We start from the raw sequence: 9,474 nt of genomic DNA, 5'->3' as shown, positions 1-9,474 counted from the left end.
GTCACTACTGGAAGGTAGGAAAGAATATCAAAGATGAATCTGTGGTTAGGTGCAATTGCCTATGAAAGTCAGCTGACTACAGCTGAGTGACTTCCTAATACCTGTGACATGGGCTGAAGTTCTGTGAATACTTGCCATTTCTGGTTATCTAACTGATTCATGGTCCAGTCAGGTAGACCATTCAAAACCACTCTGCCAGCAGGTACTTAGAAAGCCTGTCTGCTGACTAAAGGCCAGAGCAGGTACTTGATACCACGTGTGTGGATGGATGGAAAAGACCATCTTCCCTGTACTGCACAAGGTCACTCTGCATCTCTTTCCTGAAAAGGCTGTCTTGTAGAATCAAGGGGACAGTTGAGGCACCCTGGGAACATGAGGCTGTTTAAACAAGAAACATTTCTTTCCCTAAATTGATGTCAACTTAATTTTCTGCTCACAAAGCCATCATAGCAGAGTGGCATCTGTCTGTCTGTGTGTCTGTCTGTGTGTCTGTCTGTCTCTATCTTCTTCTTTCTATATGTGTGTGAAACAAGCCTACATAACTGTTTACAAAACATCCTTTTAAGTGACTTAGTGCCCATTCCTTGATGATTGAACTCTAATGAGATACCCAGACTTTGATATTTTTGGTGGCATATCACCATCTTAATAAAGCAATCACTTCAGGTGGGCATGGTGGCTTGCAACTACAATTCCAGCTTCTTAATAAGTGCATATTGGGAGGATAGCTTGGGGTGAAAGTTAGCAAGATTCCATCTTAACTAATTAGCCAGACATGGTGGTATGGGCCTGTAATCACTGTTATACAGGAGACTAGGTAGGAGAATTGTAGACTGAGTAAATTCTGGGCAAAAATGTAAACCCAAGCCAACTGGACATAAGATGATACCCTTCCTCAAAAGTGTCCAATGCAGTTGGACACCACTGGCTGATGCCTGTAATCATAGCTACTCAGGGTGCTGAGATCTGAGGATCACAGTTAGAAGCCAGCCCAGGCAGGAAAGTCCATGAGACTGAAATCTACTAAACATCAGAAACTCATAAGTTGAGCTATGGCTCAAGTGGTAGAGTGCTTGCTTTGAGCACAGAAGCTCAGGGACAGACTGCAGGCCCTGAGTTCAAGTCCTAGGACCACATACACAAAATATCCAATGCAAGCCAGGTGCCAGTGGCTTATTGCTATAGTCCTAGATACTCAGGAGTCTGACATCTGAGGATTGAAGTTTGTAGCTAGCCCAGGCAGACAAATCTGTGAGAATCTTTAGTAACAAAAGGCCAGAACAGGGGTATAGTTCAAGTGGAAGAATGTCAGCAGTAAACATAAAAGCTTAATGAGAGACTGAGGCCCAAAGTTTAATCTCTGGTACTGCCACAAAATAAAACATTCAATTGGGGGGGAGGGGGGAGGCTGGGAAGGGATGTGAAGGGTAAACAAAGGAGGAGGATGCAATGCTTGGTAAGAAATGTACGCATTATCCTGCCCATGTAATTGTAACCCCTCTGTACAGTATGTTCACAAATAAAATTAAATTAAATTTAAAAAAAAGAAAAAAAATAAAACATTCAATACAAAAGGGGGCTAGAGGCCTGTCTCAAGTGGTAGAGCACTGGCCTAACAAGTGCCAGTACCTGAGTTCAAACTACATTATAAAAGTCGAAATAAGCTGGGCATGGTGGCTCATGCTTGTAATCTTAGCTACTAAGGAGGCTGAGATCTGAGGATTGTGGTTCAAAGCCAGCGTGGGCAGTAAAGGCCATGAGACTCTTATTTCCAATAAACCACTCAGAAAACCAGAAGTGACACTGTGGCTCAAGTGGTAGAACACTAGCTTTGAGGTGAAGAGCTCAGGGACAGTACCCACGCCCAGAGTTCAAGCTCCATGACTGACAAAAAACAAACAAAAACAGAAGTAGAAATAAAAACAAGGATGAAGCTTTTGAGTGTGGCCAGTTCAGGGACAGATACACTATAAACCTATAAATAAGGACAAATAAAGAGCAAAAAGTAAATGTTGTGCCTTGGTATGGCATGTTCCCCAAAGGCTTTTGTATGGAAGTCTTGGTTTTTTTTTAATATATAGGTCAATTTCTCATATATTTTTTTGTTGGTCATGGGGCTTGAACTCTGGGTCTGGGTGTTGTCCTTGAACTCTTCACCTCAAGGCAGTGCTTTACCACTTGGGCCACAGTGCCACTTTCAAAGTCTTGGTTTTCAGGGTAGAAATGTTCACTATGGCTTTGAATTATGAGTGTTCTGATCTTATCCCTTGATGGATTCAGGATTGGATGGTGTCATTGGGAGAGGATAGAAACTAGAGGGTGGAGCCTGGTTAGAGGAAGCAGATTTGGTAGTGGGGGGCACATGCATTTGAAGGTCATATCATGTCCACAGCTTCTTCTGTTTTTATGCATCCTGTGCCCCATGACATGATTAGCTTTCTGCTTCTTGTCCACCATGACATGATCAGCGTTCTGCTTCTTGTCCACCATGATCAGCTGCCTCTGCTTTGTGCTATTTACCTGTGTGATTTTCTGCCTCAGCATAGACAAAAGCAAGGGAGCCAACCAACCAAAGACTGAAGTGAAACCATGATCCAAAATAAGTCTTTCCTCTTTCTGAATTATTTCTCTGAGGAATTTGTCTCAGTTATGACAAACTGACATACAAGAAAGGTATCTTGTAAATTTTTTGTGTTGACTTGCTAAAATGATAATTTTAAAGATATACTAATAATATTTATATAAATATAATAACATTAAAATACTAAAATTAATTTCCACTATGTACTTTTAAAAATGGGTCGACTGGATAATTGGAGGTGAGGCTGCTCATGTTCTTTGTTGTACTACTTTGACTATTAGCAATGTTGCCTTCAACTGAGCTGCAGGGCATGTTTGCCTCTGACAGAGTAGACAGACAAGGCCTGTGCAGAGCATTATTGACCACCACCCTTGTACCTTCTCCTCCTATTTTCCCCTTTTCTTTTATATGAGGTTCTGCATATTGGGAGAAGCTTCAGTTCTGTATTTGCTCAGATCAATTAGAGGCCTTTCACCTGTTTGCCCCTCTCCTTAGTCAGGACTATTATTCAGGACAGTTACTCAGAAGGCAATGAGCTCAGATAAAATATTGTTTTCTAACCTCTCATATCTGTGATTTTACTGAGTTACTGGCCAAATTGTAACTTGAATCTTTGTGTACTGGCCAAATTGTAACTTTGAATCTTTCCTTAAAGATTAAGACATGCTCTAGTCTCCCTATTTACCATTTCTACTGTTGAAATATGGGTATGAGGCTGGAGTTTGGGAAGCCTTTTTTGTCAGTCCTGGGGCTTAAACTCAGGGCCTGGGCACTGTCCCTGAGCTTTATCACTCAAGGCTAGCACTCTACCACTTTGAGCCACAGCACCACTTTCAGTTTTCTGGGGGTTAATTGGAGATGCGTCTCCTGGACTTTCCTACCTGGGCTGGCTTTGAACCACAGTCCTCAGATCTCTGCCTCCTGAGTAGCTAGAATTACAGGCACGAGCTACTGGCACCTGGCTGGGCAGCTTTTTTTTTAAAACAAGAGGCCATTTTAAGAAAAGGGAAGCAAGAATGTAGCCTGAGCTTCTGCTAACAGTGAATTCATTGTGCTCACATGGCTTCCTTGCCTTCTGGCTTTCTGTGCTTTTCTGTGCCACACAGGAATTCGGTCCTCTCAGGTTGTTTCCACTTAGTATTGTTGTGCTGGGCCTTAGCAGCACAACACCTTTATCTCTAGATAGATGCACTGATGTCCTCTGTGGTTTATCACCTCACATATCTATCTCACTCTAGACTCAAGGATAACTGAGGGCAAGAAGTTGATGCGCCTTCTTCCCGCATTAGGTCTGGAATAAAGGAGATACTTAGCAGACTTTCACTTTAGACTGCTGAATCTGCATGGAGGGACAGCCTGGTAAGGTACTTAGGAAGTGGAGAACCGTATTTGTCCTTGGATGTCATGGAAGAATGGTTGGTGCTAAAGCTGTTGTCTTTATCACAATGCTGGATGTGGGAAGCACACAGCCAAGAAGAAGGTAGAATGGTTCCTTGTATAAAAGGTTCCACAAATTTCATACTCACCCCAACTGTTAGTCTGTGAATAGATTTCACATGCTTCATTGTATTACTTATGCATTCAGAATGAAGCAGGACTGGACAGAAGGAAACTTCAATCATACCTTGGCCATGCTTATATGCTGACCCTGCCCACACCTGTATCACTTGGATGTCATGTCTGCTGGGACCATCAGGGGAATTTTTTCACTGCCCAATCATATTTTTTTTCTCAGATTCATCCCAGTGCAATTTATTTCCTAAGGCAGGGGCAGAATATAGCACATCTCAATACTGCATTCTGGATTCTGTAGCCTTAATAGCTGCAGCAGCCTGAGAAGCTTTAGTAGCCTTAGTAGCCAGGCCTGGGCTTGCCTCAGCCTCCATCCTGTTGCTCTAGGGTCAATAAACAGAGGGAGGAGATTCCTGAGCCCCAGGCTAGCCTGAGATACATACCAAGACCATGTCTCAAAGCAACAAAAATTAAAATTAAGGAAAACTCAATGTCTCCAAATTGCTGAGTCCCTCATATGTATCAATGATGACAACCAAGTCTGAGGGGACAAACTTGTGACTGCTACTAGTTTCTTTTCCTTAGTGTGCAAGGAACTCTTAGATCTTGCATTGTGATTCAGTCTACCCTTCATTGTCATGTTTCTGGGAGTCTAGTTGGAAGTAAAGCCTGGGAGTAGGGAAGAGCCTGGGATAGCTGTGAATTGCACAGTATACCAGGTTCAGAGTGTGCATTGAGAAGTTACAGGTGGCTTCCCCAGGGTCACCTGGGCTCTCAATGTCCAGCAACTGCTACAGGGCATAAACTATGTCTGGGGAGCACAAGGCTATAAAAGCCAAATCAGGCTTAGCCAAAGAGATGCCTTTGCCAGAGAGCAAGTAGGGAACATTGACCTGGCACTTAGGGCACATCTAAGTGTGTAGACGTTGAGGAAGGTAGATCCCATTGTCTGCTGAGTGCCAAGGCTGGTGTCTGGGCTTTGTGTGAGCACAAGAGAGCCACTATCAGCTCTACTGCTTCTGAGGCCTGGTTGTGATGATTGACACATATATGGAACCCTGCTACATGGGAGCATAAGTGGTTTAAATTTATTTTTGAGGCATAGCCTAGAAGGGTGCGCATATCCCCTTATCTCTGCCACTGCAGAACTAGGAGCAAACATTGTTTACCACACTCACTTGGGAAACAAAGAAAAAAACATTTTTGTTCTAGCCCTGGGGCTACAACTCAGGGCCTGGGCACTATCTCTGAGGTTTTTTTCTTTTTTGCTCAAGGCTAGTGCTCTACCACTGGAGCCGCACCTCCACTTCCTGCTTTTTCTGTGATTAATTGGAGATAAAAGTTTCACAAACTTTATTGCCCTGGCTGGCTTTGAACTACAATCCTCAGATCTTATAGCCTTCTGAGTTCCTGAGAAGCTAAGATTAGAAGTTTGAGCCAGCTATTGTACCCAGCTATTGCTTTTAAGAAATAAAAATAAAATTCTGTATACAAACACAGGATATTTAATTCCCAAACTATTTTCTCCTTTTATTTAGTATTTGCTTGAGAAGGAAGTGACGTTGGCTGGCCTCTGAGGACCATTTACCTAAAACCAGTTTAAAATTCCCTTTTATAATCTGCATTCCAGGTAAATAGATTTCATGGCTAAAGTCGCAGAACAAACAGGTGATAATATATGTAAAGTTCTTATCCTATCAGGTATTTTCTGATACCTGGATAAAACATTCAAAATTTAAGAAAAATTATAGTATGTACTTTCAGTCCTACAAAATGTAGTTGCTATGCAATGTAAATTAAATAGTAAAGCTAGCTAGAATAATAAAACTCATGTAGTCATTCAAGTATATTGAGAAATAATGATAAATTGAATGATAAATTGTATTTGTTTCTATTTTAGCTTAGGAATTCTTGCCCATTCTAGTAGATATCCTGGCATGAGCCAACATATCAGGTACTTGATCAGTCATATTGCCCACAGACTTGGTCACACAGATTAAGGCAAGTCAATTATAATCTATTAATCTATTAACCACACCAACCAAGTGATTGTCTTACCTTCTCCGATATGTGAGCCTCACAAATGAGAAGCCACCTACAGCAAGCCGAGGCCCCCTCATGTGCGTCAAAGTCATCAATATCTAGATTATTTTCCACTTACACCATCTAGCAGAGAAATGCCAAATTTGCCTCTGATTTTTAGTGCTTCGCCATTACAATTTAGAAAGTGGACTGTTCTTTATGGTCTGAGCTAATTTTGCGCCTGGGAAGTCAAGATCAGCAGCCTACTCCCAGATGTGAGGAGCCTGGGCAGAGCCTGCCTTTCTTACTTTTTTACACATGGCCTCTGGCTTCTGGCCTAAGGCCAGCTTCCAACTCTTGCGAAGGGTCCAGTTAGGATACTTCAGGGACAAGGAGGCAGGACTGGGTAGCACCCCTCCCCCCCCACATACACACGGTGGCTAAGTGCCTGGAGGAAAATTGCTCAGAAGCTGGCTGGCTCTCAGTTACAAGGCTGCCCAGATAGGACAAACTGGGTCACAGACGCCCATCCAGGAGCTTTAACTACACACACACACACACACACACACACGTCCTATGCCCCTGTGGAGACTAAGACCTGATTTGGGGAACTGGGTACTAGGATATGAACTCTGGGCTTCTGCTTTTAGGCATGTTTTCTACTACTTGATCCACACACCCACCCGTTTTACTTTAGTTATTTTTGTAAGAAGGGCCTGGAGTTTTTGCCCAGGCTGGCTTCAGTCTTTGATTCTACCACCTGTGACCTTCCAAGTATCTGGGATCATAGGTGACAACTCCACACCTGGCTACACCACTGGCTCAAGCAGAAGTTAAAGCAGAGGTAATCATGATTTATTTAGTAAGGAATCAGTTGTTAGGAATGGGTAGAATGCCGGGCGCTGGTGGCTCATGCCTGTAATTCTAGCTACTCAGGAGGCTGAGATCTGAGGATCCCGGTTCAAAGCCAGCCCCGGCAGGAAACTCCATGAGACTCTTATCTTCAATAAACCACTAGAAAACCGGAAGTGGCGCTGTGGCTCAAGCGGTAGAGCCGCTCGCCTTGAGCCAAAGAGCTGAGGGACAGCGCCCAGGCCCAGAGTTCAAGCCCACGACCGACAAAAAAAAAAAAAAATAAGAGGGGAGAACTCTCTAAATACCACCTCTCCTAACGTAAGGTCAGGGGGAGAAAGTTCTCCACAGGAGGCGTGGGACCTACAGCAATGGCACACACTGGGAAGGCTTTGGATCCCGTGTGGTTGCTGTGGAATCAGCAGTGCAGCCTTTGCTCATGAACATTGCATGTGTAAATGGGGAATGAGAGACAAGAGTAGCCGGGGTGGGGCCGGTGACAGCACCTCTTGGCAACTGTGAGCCCCCAGCTGGAGGGCTAATTTTTAATGGAGAACAAAGGTGGGGTAGCAAATTCCCACTGTTGGTGTTTGCACTCAAGTGAGGTGTGGTATGCCTACAGCAGTACGTGCAAAAAGGCCACTGAGGGAGAAGCACAGGTGTGTCAGGGTGTGTGTAAGACTTCCCTATACAGACAAACAGGGCGGCTCCCCCACTGCCCAGAGAGGGCCCTGTTCTTCCCGGGGTGTCCTAGAGCCGCTTTGCTTTCGAAGGTGGATGTGCAGACTCCAGGGAGAAGCTTGTCTCCACATGGCCACCAGTTCATCACGGGGATCGGCAGTGCAGCTGCATGCTCCTGAACACTCCATGCACGGCTGAAAACTGCCTGCTGAGGGCCAGGAAAAGCAGAAGAAACATTGGGGCCTGAGAAATGGGGAATAAGAAAGTTAAGAAAAAAAATCGGGTTACCATGGAAACTGGACGTCATCACCTGGTGACCAAGACAGAATGTTTCTGTGCCAGAACTCAGGGCCTGGGCGCTGTCCCTCAGCATTTTTGCTCACGTCTAGCACTCTACCACTTGAACTACAGCTCCACATGGGGATTTTTGGTACTTAATTGGAAATGAGTCTCATGGACTTCCCCACCTGGGCTGGCTTTGAACTATGACCATCAGATCTCAGCCTCCTGATTAGGAAGGAATACAGGCATGAGCCACTAGCACCTGGGGAGAAACTCGGCTGAGAAATGGACTCCGGGGGAGGAGGTTTGACTCCGCTTAGCAAACCGGTTCTGGCCTCTGGCAGCAAATCTTCCCTCACTAAAGCTACTGCCCTCCACCCATTCCTGTGTTGGCACTCTGTGTCCACAAGGTGGCTCTTGGATAAACGTCTAGGTCACAATTTTCTCATGGGAGTGAAATTATCTTTGTAGAGGGAATTACTTGATAATAGTTCAAGTAGGATTTAAAATCCTTATTCATAAGGGAACTTTCCACAATTCTATTCCGTACCCTTACTTCACATCCGTTCTCATTATACTTTCAAAAATAAAAAGGAAAAAAGAAATCCTATTTATCACTGTTTGTTTTCTTTGTAAATTTTATAGGCAAATTTTTCTTCAGCTATTTAACAGAACACCTGACAGATTGCAAAAGTATCTGTGTTGTCTTCAATTGGTTGGCAGGCTCTCCACCACTTGAGCCATCTTGCCAGCCCTGTTTTGCTTGTTTTTCAGCAAGGGTCTCAAGTATTTTTCCCCAGGCCAACCTCAGACCCTGATGCTATCACTTATTGCCTCCAGTATGCCTAAAATCACAGGCAAGGACCCCACTTCTGGCTATAAAACTGGTAAAGTATGAATGTCATCATTTTATTTACTATCCAATTTCCAAAGTTCTGCCTTTGGGTGGATTTCTGTCATTATCTATTTTTTTATTTTTATTTTTTTTATTTTTTTGTGGGTCCGGTTGTGGGGCCTGAACTCTGGGCCTGGGAGCTGTCCCTCAGCTCTTCAGCTCAAGGCTCTACCACTTGAGCCACAGCGCCACTTCCGGCTTTTTTCTTTTTGCTTATGTGGTGCTGAGGAATCGAACCCAGGGCCTCAGGCATGCAAGGCAAGCACTCTACCACTGAGACATGGTTACATTTGAAATAACAAAAAAAACTTTTGTATGTATTACCATGAATTCTTTATATATTTTCAAAATATTCCAAGCATAGTGCTAGGTAATGCAGTAATCGGACCTTTGGCTCTCTGGAATCTCTTCAGAAATTTCACTAGTCGAGGCAACTAGATTCTTGGGCGCCAGATGGCGGGAGCAATTGTGATTGGTTTTTTTTTTTTGCCCAGTCGTGGGCCTGAACTCTGGGCCTGGGTGCTGTCCCTCAGCTCTTCAGCTCAAGGCTTGTGCTTTACCACTTGAGCCACAGTGCCACTTCCAGCTTTTTTCTTTTTGCTTATGTGGTGCTGAGGAATCGAACCCAGGGCCTCATGCATGCAAGGCA

The sequence above is a fragment of the Dipodomys ordii genome, unplaced genomic scaffold, assembly GCF_000151885.1.
Source record: "Dipodomys ordii isolate 6190 unplaced genomic scaffold, Dord_2.0 Scaffold303, whole genome shotgun sequence".
Lineage (NCBI taxonomy): Eukaryota > Metazoa > Chordata > Mammalia > Rodentia > Heteromyidae > Dipodomys > Dipodomys ordii.
The sequence above is the reverse complement of the archived record's forward strand: the minus strand, read 5'-3'. Positions refer to the sequence as shown.